The 14,865-nt window shown below is 43.9% G+C and overlaps 1 long non-coding RNA gene across 6 annotated transcripts in view; it reads left to right on the forward strand.

The window, feature by feature from the left end:
- Window positions 1-14,865, forward strand: part of LOC147365893 (uncharacterized) — a 185,538-nt gene that overhangs the window by 137,118 nt on the left and 33,555 nt on the right. For 2 of the 6 annotated variants that reach the window (XR_015132989.1, XR_015132999.1), the window contains exon 3: window positions 7,923-8,013. The exons of 3 other annotated variants lie outside the window; for them this stretch is intronic. This is a non-coding gene — a long non-coding RNA (uncharacterized LOC147365893). Of the gene's footprint in view, window positions 1-7,922; window positions 8,014-8,433; window positions 8,517-14,865 lie in introns of those variants that run through there. One more of the 6 variants, XR_015132990.1, reaches the window with a different exon arrangement.

Genomic DNA, 14,865 nt, shown 5'->3' on the forward strand with positions numbered 1-14,865 from the left:
CTGCAAGTTAATGGTCTTTGGCTGTCAGCAGGCACTCTGGAATGTTAGCCGCAGTATGTTTCATTTTTTCATCTCCTTTCCAGCAGATCTAAGTAACTGCTGGCCTGCTTCTGTCAGTCAGACATGAATGTCCCTTTAGGGTGGGGAGCATAGGAAGTTTAGTTATTTCAATAATTTGTTTTATCCACATCCCCTCCACTGCCATCCTATTTTGACTGCGAATAGCTGAAAATGCAGCAAGAATCTGGAAGACCGCAGAAAGAGATCTGCAATACGGCTTTATGGACATTAACCAGGTATTACTACTTTCAGCGGTGATCAAATGCCTTTCAGACACTGTCCTGATGAGACCCATTGTGCAGATTTGAGAAGCTCTGTGGGTCTCAGGAGTGCACAGCCTGGTGGGGGTGGGGGAGGAGGGGGCAGAGAAGGAAAGTATCAGGTAAACTCTCTATTTGGTCTTTAAGTCCCTTGCACAATGCCTGTCCCATGGCAACCACTGACCCTGGAGATGGGTTTATAGAGGGCCTTCCTGAATCGGTAGCATCACTGATGGGCCACTGCAGGAACAAGATAATTAAAAAAGAGATTTCCATCAATCACTGAGATCTGCCACTTCTTCAAAATGCTTTCCGAGTGCAGCCTCTCCCCTCCATCCCCACCTCCTGCTCCACCTTGGTTCAGCCCTCCTCCCGGAGGCCCTTCCCTATGCTGGCAGCCACTCAGCATATGCCAGAAGACAAATCTCCCCAAAGTCTTACTCTCCTGTTTCTCTGCTTGGAAAACTTGAAAGAGCTCCACATTGCCTTGGAGATGGAGCCCGAATCCTTCTGATCGTGTCAAGGGGCTTTGCGCTCTGAAGTTCCCGAGCCTTCAGAGCTGTCAGCCTGTCTCTCCGCTACCCACTGTGGTTGATCAGGTCCAGCTCCTCCCCATGCTCCCTGCTCCTCAGAGGCCAGGCTTTGGGACTCCCTCTGCCCAATTTGGATGCTTTCAAACGCCTCTCATTCCTAGTACCTGGCACAGTGGTCATTCGTGCACTGATTGTGTAATGTACGTTTGTGTCTATTGTCTCTGTCTCTCAGGCCCTGCGAGGGCGGGGCACCATGTTAGTCCACCAGGGCTGCCATAACAAAGTGCCCCAAACTGGCACCTTCACAGCTGTGTACTTTTTCACACTTCTGGTGGCTGGAAGTCTCAGACCAAGGTTGTGGCACGTTTGGCTTCTCCGGAGGTCTCTCTCCTTGGCTTGTGGATGGCACCTGCTCACCTGCTCACATGGTCTTCCCGCGTACATCTGTGTCCCTGCCGCCTCCCTGTGTGTCCATGTTTCCTCTTCTTATAAGGATGCCAGTCAGGTTGGCTTAGGACCTACCCAGTGGCCTCGTTTTAAGGTAATTGCCTCTTTAAAGGTTCTGTCCCCAAATCCAGTCATTTCTAAGGTATTGGGGATTAGGGCTTCAACATATGAATTAGGGGTAACACAGCTCAGCCTGTATTAAGCACTGGCCTTCTCTGTCACTCAGGTGTGCCCAGCACCCAGCCCCATGTCTGGCCCATGGAAGGTGGCACTCAGCATAGGCTTATGGCTGGATGATTGTATGAAAGAAGCTCTTGTCTGACCCTGTAGTGTCCTGTCCTTCATCCACACATCACTCGAGGCTGGGATCCAGCCCTGCCCCGCCTGAGAGGCTGACTTCTCTGAACTTTTCTGCGCTATGCACAGGCTTCTGTTGCTGACACTTTTGGGGGTTTTCTCCTTGACCCCTTCTTCAGAGTGGGTGATGGGCTGTACCTTCCATGGATCAGGCAGAGATGTGTTAGTCATTCAGTCAGTCCAACTCTTTGCAATCCCATGGACTGTAGCCCACCAGGCTCATCTGTCCATGACACAGATCTAGAACAGACTCTCTTCCCTCAAACGTATATGGGGGTGATTTTCCCTTGGGAATGATCTAGCTCTGCTGTGATTAAAAACCTTCATTGATGGAGGGCCTTGAGCGAGCTCCAGCTGGATCCAGGAAAAGGTCCACTCAAGCTCACCCAGGCTCCCTGAGCAGATCTGAGACAGAAGTTGCGAGTTCGGGTCCTAAATAACAGACTGACATATTTTATCACTTCAAAACATTTCACATCTGCGTGGATTTTGTTCTGTTCCCAACCATTATTCTCTTGGCAACCCTGGGAGCATTTCTCCTGGAATTTAAGGAGTTAAGGTTTGTTATGTCTTGTACACATTCCCCAGCAACTTAATTATTGACCCAGCTTGTAAATCATTCATAGCTTTCCAGAGGTATCCATATACTTCTGCTGGCAGCAAACGGGACCCTGGGCTATTTGTGGGATGGAGGTTGGGGTCATGGAAAGTGTGAAAAATTAAGGAGAACAACACTTCCTTCCCTTCCTGAACTTTAATTGCCCTTTTAAGTAAAGCCGAAACTTTCTTCCTTTGCCACCTGCTCAGAGAACCTAAGTTAACTGCTAAAAAAGCTTTAGTTTCACTCACCATTCTTTATTCCGTGCACCCCAAGGACCCCGGGTGAGTTCAGTCTCATCTAGGAATGAAGTGGCTAAGACAGTCATCTTGCATGGAGTTACAACCAGGGCTTTAGGAAAGTAACATCTTGACATTATAAGTCAGTCTTCTAATCATATCCCTAAGAGGCTGGGTAAGAAGCAACAGTATTCAGCGGGCTTGCCAGTGGGGCGTTTAGGCGGGTTTGTGGTTAACCAAGGCCACACACCAAGTAAGCAACAAGGTGGGGTTTAATCTAATGGGGCTGGTGGGGGCCACACCTCTATGGTGTCACATATCAGCCCAGCCTGCTTAGTTCCAAAGGAGAGGAGAGGTCCGGTCAGGTCTTAAAGCTGGCAGTGGGTTCAGCTTCAATGCCTGTGAAAACAGACACCCAAATAATCAAAGCACTGCATTCCTGTGTCTAAATGGCAGCTAATCCCCACTCCTTTCAAGGAGCAGAAACCACAAGTGACAGTCAAGCCTTTAGCTATCTGGTTCGTTTGTCCTCAAGTCGTGCACTCTCAGAGCTGAACGGAACCGTAAAGATGTCTTAGTCCATCTTACCGGCGAGGAAATGAGGCTGGAACGTGTCCCTGGGTCGTTTCTGGTCACACGAGGCAGTGACCCAGAACCCAGTGTGCAGTCTTCCACTTCAGTTCTTTCTTGCCGTCAGACCAGAACTGTTTTTCTCAAATGGGTTAGATAAGACCCGGCTCCTTAAGAGCTTTGGGTTTCCCCAGTGGCTCAGCAGGTAAAGAATCTGCCTGCAATCACAGGAGACACAGGAGACGTGGGTTCGATCTTTGGGTCAGGAAGATCCCCTGGAGAAAGGAAATAGCAACCCACTCCAGTATTCTTTCCCTAAAAATCCCATGGACAGAGGAACCTGGCTTGCTACAGTCCAAAGGGTTCCAAAGAGTCGGGCACGACTGAGCAACTAAGCTCGCCTTAAGAGTTTAAATTAGCACAAGCTGGAAGCAGGCCTATTTTATTCAACCTAAACAAGAAATGAAAGCAAGAGGCTTTTCAGGATACACACTTGAATATTTAAAATGCCAAAAGATGACATCATAATGTGCCGAAGCTTGAGGCAAATCTTTCTCAACTTGCTCAGTGAACACAGTCTGGTTCCCAATCAGTTCCAGCCAAGCATGTCAGGACGCACATTTCCCCTGCCTGGGGAAACTCCTGGAATAGTTGGGCAGCTCCTTTGTGCTTTAGAATTGCTTCTTTGTTTCCCTTGAATGTATACCGGCTCATTGGTGGGGAGTGGCGAAGGATCTGGGAGAAGAGATCTGCTGGGAATTTTTAATAGGCTTTGAGTGTTTTACAAGCATCTTTGCAATCCGCTACAAGCTATAGCATTGTGACTACTTGTCCCCTTATAGAAGCTTCGAAGAGCCTGAGATTTCAAAATCAAACGTGGCAGGCAGGCAGTTCTCAATGCCTCCTTATCAACCAGTAACCGCCTTTCTCATCAACCTCATTTTTTCCCCTTTGGAGAACTCTGTTAAGAGCCAAACAAATCCTTTTTCTAAATTCTGTTGCTTGTTACTACTTCTGACCAGCTGCTTTTCATAGAGTCATTCATTCATTTAAGTATTCATGCAACTTCTATAAGGTGGGTTTTATCATCCCCAAATTTTCAAATGAGGAAACTGAGCCTCTGAGCAGGCAAGTAACTTCCTCAAGTAAATAAATAGTAGTATCATTGCGGCTGCCTTTATTCTTTAACAAAGTGCTGCTGCTGCTGCTGCTGCTAAGTCGCTTCAGTCGTGTCTGACTCCTAGCAACCCCATGGACTGCAGCCTACCAGGCTCCTCTGTCCATGGGATTTTCCAGGCAAGAACACTGGAGTGGGTTGCCATTTCCTTCTCCAGTGCATGAAAGTGAAAAGTGAAAGTGAAGTCGCTCAGTCTTCTCCGACTCTTAGCGACCCCATGGACTGCAGCCCACCAGGCTCCTCCGTCCATGGGATTTTCCAGGCAAGAGTACTGGAGTGGGGTGCCATTGCCTTCTTCGTAACAAAGTGCAGTATCCTATAATTAAACCCCCAAAACTCTTGACCTTAATGCAGAACTCTGCTTCGACAGATGATCAGAGAATGTTGTTGACTGTTAAGAGAATTCATGCTATGTGATTTTGGAGTCCTGTGCCTATTAATTGTGTGTGTGCACGCGTGCACATATGTGTGTATGTGTATGGACCAAATGTTTGTGTACCCCCCAAATCCATGTGCTAAAATCCTAACTCCAGTGTAATGATATTCGGAGGTAGGACATTTGTAGGGTGTTTAGGTCATGAGGGTGGAGCCCTCATGAATGCAATTAGTGCACATGTAAGAAGAGACACGAGAGAGCTTTCTGTTTTCTCTCTCTTCGTCACCATGGTGAGACACGGGAAGAAGGTGGCCGTGAGCAAGAAGAGAGGTTTTCATCAGAACCCGATCATGCTGGCATCTTGATCTTGAACTTCTAGCTTCTAGGACTGTGAGAAATAAATGTTTCTATTGTTTAGATATGTTTACAGACTAAACCTGTAGTGTATATGATCAGCATTTTCCTGCCAGGGTGAATTCCTTGTTGGTTTGAGGGTAAAGTCACTGACTGTGGGCTGCAGGGCTCATTAATTTGTTTGCATGGCAGAGCTATGGGTCCTTGAAGCGCAGTGCTGTGCTGAGTTGTTTTAGGGGTAGGTTGAGAGGGGCATCTTGTTTGCTCCTATAGGCTGCGCACCTTGTCCTGGTTTAAGCAGGTCACAGAGGGATGCTTGAATTCTGTGTATGAGAGGACTTTACCAAAACTCAGATAAAGCAGGTTGCCTGGACACACACCAGAAATGTGCTTCAGGCTGTCAGGTTCCTGCTGTTCTTTCTCTCCACACCTTTTTGGCTTCGAGTAATCTGCAGGAGCTCCAACCCCCAGCTCCCTCCCAGGCCTCTCTTCTCTGCCAGATTCCATGCTCCTGCAGTGGAGCTCAGCAACCCTCCTTGCTCAAGGGCTCCACCCCCACCCCAGCCCCGACTTGGTCAGGGAGGTAAAATCCAGCCCTGAAATATATATACAATAATTGAATTTTGCTTTAATAAATGATAAAACTGGCTTCACAGACATTGGAACACTGGTGTGGCTCTAAGGGCTGACGTAGTGCCTGAGATTTATGAGGGGTGAATTCTGTGATGTTTTCTCATGCTGGAGTTAGGAGGTAGCCTTTATGTGAGGAAGAACCTTGCTTTTTATCTGACCCCACACCCTTCCAATGATCTAATATTAGGTCTCTGTTATTCACACTGTTAAAGGTAAGAGAGATAATTGGAAATGTATCAGCATGCCTAATTTATTGTTGTTATTTTTATTTGTTACATTAAGTCAGGTTTTATGTTGCCTCCTCATGATTTTAAAATCATGAGCTATTTAGTATCTTAAACTTTACTCTCTTACAATAAAGAAATAATGCATCAACCAACAAAGATGGTTGAAAAGTGTGCTTTTCATGAATGTGTGGCCCTGGTTTCATTTCTGTCTCTGAATTGGATTCCCCACCCTGATCTCAGTATAAATGAAGTTCTCTTATCTCTCTCTAGCAGGGAGGGTGTTCACTAGGATAAACATTATTATGTGGGAATATCTCCAGCCTTCCCCCCCGCTTTCCCAGATTACAAAAAATAATGCTATCTTGGCCTGCCCAATTTCTACACCCCCATACCCCCCTAAAGAGGGAGTGATTATATTCTGTTTTTAATTTCTGGGAGAGGGGCTGTATTAATTAATGTACACAATCAAGAGATAGAAAAGGAGAGAAAGAAAGAAAAGACAAGTGTGGGGTTGGGCTGGGACAAAAGCATGAGGAAATTGTGGAGAGAGATGCTTCAGAAAAAATGCAGCAGCTATGAGTGGAAATGGGCAGAGAAGAAAGGAGAATTCATAAATGTTGCTGTGCACCTTCATGGTTTTCAAGAACCTCAGCTAAAGAATGTGAGTCTTTGAAATTTCTTTTTGTGCTGGACTATATTCCTTTCTTTCTTTCTTTTTTTAAAAACACATTTTAATGAAGGGGTAATTTTTCATTCAGGAGATTACCAAAATATATTAATCATATTTCTATTTGTTTATAATTTTAATGGTATTAATGAATCCATAATATATACCATTATAAACCATTTTCTGTGTTTTAAATTTTTCTTTAGTTTCTACAAGTTGAATTACAGGCTCAGAGTGTGAATATGCTAATAACTCTTGATACATATTGCAAATTGCTTCCCAAAAAAGTTGTGCTAACAAACACAGCCATCAGCAGTGTCTTAGAGTGTCTGTTCCACGTCATCACCAGCAACAAACCAATGTGTTGAGATGAAGTGGTTTTTTCTGTTATATAAAAAAAGGATTGTTTATTGAAGTGTAGTTGATTTGCAGTGTTGTGTTAGTTTCAGATGTATAGCACAGTGATTCAGTTATACATATATAATATATATCTATTTCCTTTTCCTGGAGAAGGAAACGGCAACCCACATTTCTTTTTCAGATTCTTTTTCCTAACAGATTATTACAAAGTACTGAGTAGACTTCCCTGTGCTATATAGTAGATCCTTGTTGATTATCTACTTTTATATATAGATATTGATCCTGAACTAATTTATCCCTGCCCTCCTTTCTCCTTTAGGAACTATAAGTTTGTTTTCTGTGTCTGTGGGTCTATTTCTGTTTTGTGAATAAGTTCCTTTGTTTTTATTTGTTTTGTTTTAGATTCTACATATAAATGATATCATATGATGTTTATCTTTGTCTGGCTTACTGAACTGAATATGATCATCTCTGGAGAAGGCAATGGCATCCCACTCCAGTACTCTTGCCTGGAAAATCCCATGGGTGGGGGAGCCTGGTGGGCTGCAGTCCATGGGGTCGTGAAGAGTGACTGAGCGACTTCACTTTCACTTTTCACTTTCATGCATTGGAGAAGGAAATGGCAACCCACTCCAGTGTTCTTGCCTGGAGAATCCCAGGGACGGGGGAGCCTGGTGGGCTGCCGTCTCTGGGGTCGCACAGAGTCGGACACGATTGAAGCGACTTAGCAGTGAACTATAGTTCTTTGACCGCCACACAACTCTGAGACTCAGCCATGTGGATTCCAGTTCTATACAGGTTATCCATGAAAAATATTCTGGTGTTTCCTCCTTTTCTAAAGGTTTTCTACACTTAGCTCCAATTCAGAGGCACAATATTATGATCACACAGCTTCATGATTTGGATATCCTGAGATTGGTCACAATCCTTTGAATGGGTCTACAGTAAGTGTTGACATAGTTCATCTCTACTTTAACTAATCTGATGAATCTGAGAAGACCTGTGTTATTACCATAGATGAGAAATTTTCTTTTTTAAAAAAGAAATTTTATTTTGGTTGCCAGGCATGGCTTGTGGGTTCATCCAGGGATTGAACCTGGCCCCCCTGCATTGGAAGCATGGAATCCTAACAACTGGACAGCCAGGGAATCCCTGGTAAGAAACTTTCTAATCAGAGTTTATTAAATAGAGAGGAAACAATGATTCTTCTGATGTCCTTGCAATTAAAAAAAAATTATTAGAAAAATTTCTGCTGTCGTAAACTGTCTGAAAGATGTGGTACTGTGTTTATTTATAACAGAAATATCTTCGGTAATTTTTTTATCCTATATATTTTACTAGAGAAGTTGTTTATATGCTTTATCAGGTTCAAAAATGCATTCTTAGGTCACGTTTACCAGTTCAGCCTGTCAAGAGCAATCACAGGGTCCAGGAGAAGTGTGTGCTTCCCTGAACTGCCCAAAGTTTCAGAGTTGGTACTTGTCTCTCACCCTTATGAAATAGTGCACTGTTAATCTGGAGACCATAGACTAATATTTTATATTTATCTGGTTTTTCCTCTTTTTCACTGTTCAGGTGTTTGTTACCCCCAGGAAGAAGTTTGTGAAAGACAAGTTTTAAGTGATCAACAAATTAAAAGCTTATTTTTGGTGGCTAGAGTTTCCTTGGTCCTTTTTAGAACAGAAAATTGGAGTTCATCTTTATTCACTATCTTTTTCTCTACACCAGTTTAATCATTTAACTGATTTTTATCCACACAAGGCCTCATGCTCTAATTCTCCGTCTTCCCCTGTTATCCAAAGCATTTTTTTCCTGTCCTACCTTCCAAGCTCATCTCCTGGAGCATGAAATATAGCTGTTGTTATGCTAAATTTGTACCAGTCCTGCAAAGGTCACCTAACCCAAGAGGACTTTCTTGATTACCTTGGGTTGGATGGAGTGGAGTGTGCTTTCTGCAAAACTCTTTAGATGCTTACATTATGTTTCTGTATGTGGCTTAACTCCACTTTCAGGATACTGGGCCCTGCATTCGGGGCCCACTGGGAAACACCATCCAAATCATCTAAAGTAGAAGCTGACTTTGCTAGGAGCTGGGGCTGTGGGTTCCTGCCAAGATCCACAGAGGTGCCAGGGTCTACAGAACCAAGTCAAGCCAGAGTCCATAGGCAGATTGAGGTCCAGATACCAGGGTGCACAGATGAATGTGACACCTAGGGGTCCTAAGGCAGGGATCTGAGTCAGGGCCTCCAGTTTGAGAGACAAAATTAAAGTGAAAGAAGATAGGGGTCAAGGCTAATGTGGGAGAAAGGAGAATTATAAGCAAACTTTTTATTTTTAAACTTTTATTTTGCATTTTGTATTTGTATAGCTGATTAGGGGCTTCCCTGGTAGCTCAGCTGGTAAAGAACCTGCCTGTACTGTGGGAGACCTGGGATCAATCCCTGGGTTGGGAAGATCCCCTGAAGGAGAGCATGGCAAGCCACTCCAGTATTCTTGCCTGGAGAATCCCCATGGACAGAGGAGCCTAGTGGGCTGCAGTCCATGGGGTTACAAAGAGTCAGACATGGTTGAGCAACTAAGAACAGCATAGCTGATCAAAAATGTTGTGGTAGCTCCACGTGTACAGGGAAGGGACTCAGTCATGTATATACATTCATTCATTCTCCGCCAAAATGTTTTGAACCATAGCCTGTACATCTTTGAGTCCAGGTGGGGCATAGCACTGGGGCAGACATCCGTGAGAGGTAAACAGTATGTACCTTGTCAAGTAAATGAACGATTGAGTACCTGTAAAGATGCTTCCTGTCTGAGGAACAGGCAGGGTATTTGAGTGTCAAAGAAGGGCCCAGTGTCACACAGGGTTTCTTGCTTAGGATAGAAAATATGTATTTTCATGCATCTCCAGAGGGTGTTTTTATTTCTTGCTCATTTTCCACAACTGCAATCAATACACAGTTAACACTTGATCTTCTGTTTAATCAACAAATTTCAAGTTCTGTCAGTTATCTCTTCTCTGAGAGGTAATCGATACGTAATTCTGTGTTAGTCAGGGTTGATTAAAGATGCAGAAGCACTGAAGGGTACAGAATAGGGGCCTATTTTTACGCTTGGATGAGGCGAGGGAGCTGCCTGTGAGTATCTTTGGCCCAGCGTCCAGGGTTGAGCCTGAAGTCGCTGTGGTCCGCCAGATGGACAGTTGAGAAGTGGATAAGCACAGGACAGACAGAGAGAGCAGAGACATACTGGGACCTCCATCTGTCTCTCACTACCCTCAACCTTCCTTACGAGGGGACCTGCAGGAGAAGCTGCTGCCCTTTGTGACAAAACTGCACTCACATCTGGCCCAGGCCTTAGGGAAATGGACAGGGGAGATCTAGCAGGAGCTGGAGGAAACATGGTCTGGGTGTTGCCTCTCACTAGCAAGCCAAGCCATCAGGTCAGGTGACAATGTTCACCAGCGGCTCTGCAGGTTCCTCCAGGAAGTGAGAACATGGCTGCTCCTTCACTCCTGCCTTCCAGATCTGAAGCAAAACATCGCCTGTGGCCAATGCAAACCTGGAACCCTACCGGGAAGGGAATTCTTGGAAACATAGTTCCATTTCAGCTCAGTTCACAAGGTACAAAGCCACTACAGTCTATGCTTTGTCAACCTGGCTTTCTCATACCCTTTTTTTTTGTTTTCAACTCCTGTTTAACTTCCAAATAAAGACAATAGCAACATTGTTTTTGCCTCACATGAGGCAGTTATTCTTGTATCACCTAAAACATGCTACTCTCTCCTGTAAAGAGGTTCAGAGTGCCTCATATGTCACTTGGGTGATGTTAATTCCTGTCCTAGCAAAGTCACACTCCCCTGTTGCCATTCTATAACTTAAATACTGAAGTATACAGTTAATTATCATGAATATGTCTTATGTTAGATGGGAGGGGAGTGAGAGAGAATCTTCTTTAGACAATCAAACATTTTAAACCAAAGCTACACTCAGTAGAACCTGTATATTTTAAATGAGATTACTGATGTGCTAAACTGCCGAAGAATTGATGCTTTTGAACTGTGGTGTTGGAGAAGACTCTTGAGAGTCCCTTGGACTGCAAGGAGATCCAACTAGTCCCTTCTAAAGGAGATCAGTCCTGGGTGTTCTTTGGAAGGACTGATGCTAAAGCTGAAACTCCAATACTTTGGCAACCTCATGCGAACTGTTGACTCATTGGAAAAGACTCTGATACTGGGAGGGATTGGGGGCAGGAAGAGAAGGGGACGACAGAGGATGAGATGGCTGGATGGCATCACTGACTCGATGGACATGAGTTTGGGTGAACTCTGGGAGTTGGTGATGGACAAGGAGGCCTGGCATGCTGCAATTCATGGGGTCACAAAGGGTCAGACACGACTGAGTGACTGAACTGAACTGAAACTGATGACATAGTTCCTGAGCTTAAGTTGGTTATTTCTATCTCTCTGTCTTTTTTTTTTTTTTCCCTATCTCTTTTTAATGCTGTTGAATTTGTCCTAAAATGAGTGGGGCTCACAGCCAAGCCTAACTTAGTGATTTTGCATTTTAGCCTGGTGCTATCTGATGAACTTGTATGCAGTGAAACCCCCAGGTATATCTTTACACCTGGGGGATCTGAACATTGTGGTGAAGAAGCTTTGAAAAGAGGGTCCTGGGTGACAGAGGTGGAGTCACAGGGAGGAAGGGCAGTGCCTGCCCAGCCCAGCACTGGGTCTTAGAAGTGTTAAGTGTTGGTTGTGGTGTCCAACTCTTTGCAACCCCCATGGACTGTAGCCCACCAGGCTCCTCTGTCCATGAGATTTTCCAAGCAAGAATACTGGAGTGGGTTGCCATTCCCTTCTCCAGGGGATCTTCCCGACCCAGGTGTCATACCCAGGTCTTCTGCATTACAGGCAGATTCTTTACTGTCTGAGCCACTAGGAAATTAGAGCTGACCTCCAAAGACAAGGGAACAGCAAAGACAAGGTTTAGAGGGTATATCATTCTGGCAGAGGCAATCCTGCTCTGGTACCCAGCTGGCAAAGTGTGACACAGGTGGAGGGTGGGCAGTCTTTCCATTTCTTAGAGATCAGTCATCAGTTCAGTCACTCAGTTGTGTCTGACTCTTTGCAACCCCATGGACTGCAGCACGCCAGGCTTCCCTGTCCATCACCAACTCCTGAAGCTTGCTCAAACTCATGTCCATTCAGTCGGTGATGCCATCCAACCATCTCATCCTCTGTCGTTCCCTTCTCCTCCTTCCCTCAATCTTTCCCAGCATCAGGGTCTTTTCTAATGAGTCAGTTCTTCTCATTAGGTGGCCAAAGTATTGGAGCATCAGCTTCAGCATCAGTCCTTCTAATGAGATCATCCTGAGTAAACTACACATATCATGGCTCCATTCAGCATATCTAAGGTTTGTAGGTTTGGGGAAGTCATGGAAGCCAGAGGGCATAGACCCAGGGACAGTGATGGCAGGAGGGACAGCACCGGGCCTGTAGGAAGTGACAGCATCAGGCATGCTTGGAGGAGGGAAGCATGTCTGAGGTTTCTCTGTGACACATCTCCTTGGGACTCACAAATAAATGGGGCCAGAGGTTAAGAATGGGGCAAGGAGGGAGGTGGGGTAGCACAAGGATCTTTGTGGAAATATGTATCTTGATTGTGGTGGTTGAATCTACACATGGGATAAAACTGCATAGAACTATATGCACTCACACAAATGCACACACCCACTTACACGTACAACTGATGAAATGTGTGGATTGTAGCAATGTCAGTGTCCTGGTTTTGTTCAAGATATTACCACCGAGGAAAACTGAGGGTACACAGAATCTTTCTGAACTATTTTTGCAACATCCTATGAATCAGTAATTGTTTCAAAATGAAAGGTATATTAAAAAACAAAACTGGGAGAAATAATTGTATCAAAATAGTTAGGTCTGGGCCTGGGCATCAATATTTTTTTTTTAAAGCCTACCCGATTATTCCAACTAAAGCAAGATTGAGAATTGTCACTTACCGTGGAAACCCTGTGGGTCAGACTTTGGGTTTTAGTAAGGACATATGGTGCACGTACCATATATTATATGTATCTCTAGGTGATTCTGGGGCAGCACTCTGTAATCAAACATACTAATACTTCTTCATCTAAATGTGTGACTATCCACACCAGTGAAGTGAAGTGAAAGTTGCTCAGTCATGTCTGACTCTTTGCGACCCCATGGACTATACAGTCCATGGAATTCTCCAGGCCAGAATACTGGAGTGGGTAGCCTTTCCCTTCTCCAGGGGATCTTCCCAACCCAGGAATTGAACTCAGGTCTCCCACATTGCAGGCGGATTATTTACCAGATGAGCCACAAGAGAAGCCCTATCCACACCAAGTGAGATAAATAAGAACCATAGAAACTGGCAGATACTTTGTAGCAAGTATCCAGTTCTTTCCTTTATGTTGAGGGGGTGAGCGGGTGATAAGAGGGAGGAAAGAAGAAAAGCTGAACTACTGTAATTTGGGCAAAATTGTTATTTGATTTTATTTGACCCACAGGTTGTTATGAGACCTGAGGAAATACAGGAACTAATCAGAATCACTTACAGATCTATGTACAGAGATATCTATCTGTCCACATTAAAAGTGGGAGCAATGAGAAGCAATCTAAGTATTCAACTACATGGAAATGATTACATAAATTATGTGATAGATTTATTGTGGAATATTATACAAGTATAAGGATTGTGCTTTCTGGGACGACCCAGAGGGAAGGTATGGGGAGGGAGGAGGGAGGAGGGTTCAGGATGGGGAACACAGGTATACCTGTGACGGATTCATTTCAATATTTGGCAAAACTAATACAATATTGTAAAGTTTAAAAAAAAAAAAGGATTGTGCTTTAAAAGAACAATGGTATGGGAAATCCTCATTATTGAATATTCAATGAAAACAGGTTTATTTTGATAAGTGTAATTTTTAAGCTGACAAGATAGCAATAAATCAGTATTAACACTGAGTGTCTCTAGATGGTAGGTATACAGACAATTTTTATTTCTTATTTTATACTTTTCATTTTTAAATTTTCTAAAATGAACAAGTTGACCTTCATCATTAGAAATGTTATTAATTGTCAAGTATGCCAAGATATGTTAGTGTATCCAAATACGCAAATAGCTAAATTGCAGCTGGTGAGCTTCTTGAGTTCTGCCTTGAGGCTATCAAAGTATCTAATTAATGGATTAAAAAGTTCTTGGGAACACTACTTTATGTAAATCTACATTGAAATGATAGCAATAGAAAAAATAATCAATCAGGATTTATTGGTCCTTCCAAAATCCATGTATTTTTCTTGTGAGAACTTTAATACACATGTGTTGCAAAGTACAACTTAATTTGAAGTTTTTCTTTTATATTTCTAGAGCTTAAGGGAAATAATCTGAGTCCATTAGCTGAAGTAAACCATTACAGTAAAATAATTAATTTTTACTGCATGCTAACACTATGCTAGGACCTTTCTGTTTCGCCTATTTAATCCTAACACCAGCCGTCTGGAATAGATGTTATTATTATTCATTTTTGGAGTAGGAAATGGCAACCCACTCCAGTATTCTTGCCTGGAGTATTCCATGGACAGTGGAGCCTGGCATGCTACTGTCCATGGGGTTGCTGAGAGTCTATTTTACAGAGAAGGAAACTAAGTCTCAGTGAAGTCAAAGTCACACAATTAGACTGTCTCAGCTAAGAGTCAGGACTCCAACACAGCAGTCCTCAAGGAAAGAAGTTTAGGCTACATTGGCATGGAGAGTAAGATAGGATATGAATTTTTCACGAAGGGCTCTGACAAAGGCCACTGAGGAATGGGTGGAGCTTGAGGCTGCTGCTGCTACTGCTAAGTCGCTTCAGTCGTGTCTGACTCTGTGCGACCCCATGGACAGCAGCCCACCAGGCTCCCCCATCCCTGGGATTCTCTAGGCAAGAACACTGGAGTGGATTGCCATTTCCTTCTCCAATGCATTAAAG

Source organism: Bos grunniens, chromosome 9 (assembly GCF_055505025.1).
Source record: "Bos grunniens cultivar Pamir isolate PY7600 chromosome 9, Bosgru_T2T1.0, whole genome shotgun sequence".
NCBI classification, from domain to species: Eukaryota; Metazoa; Chordata; class Mammalia; order Artiodactyla; family Bovidae; genus Bos; species Bos grunniens.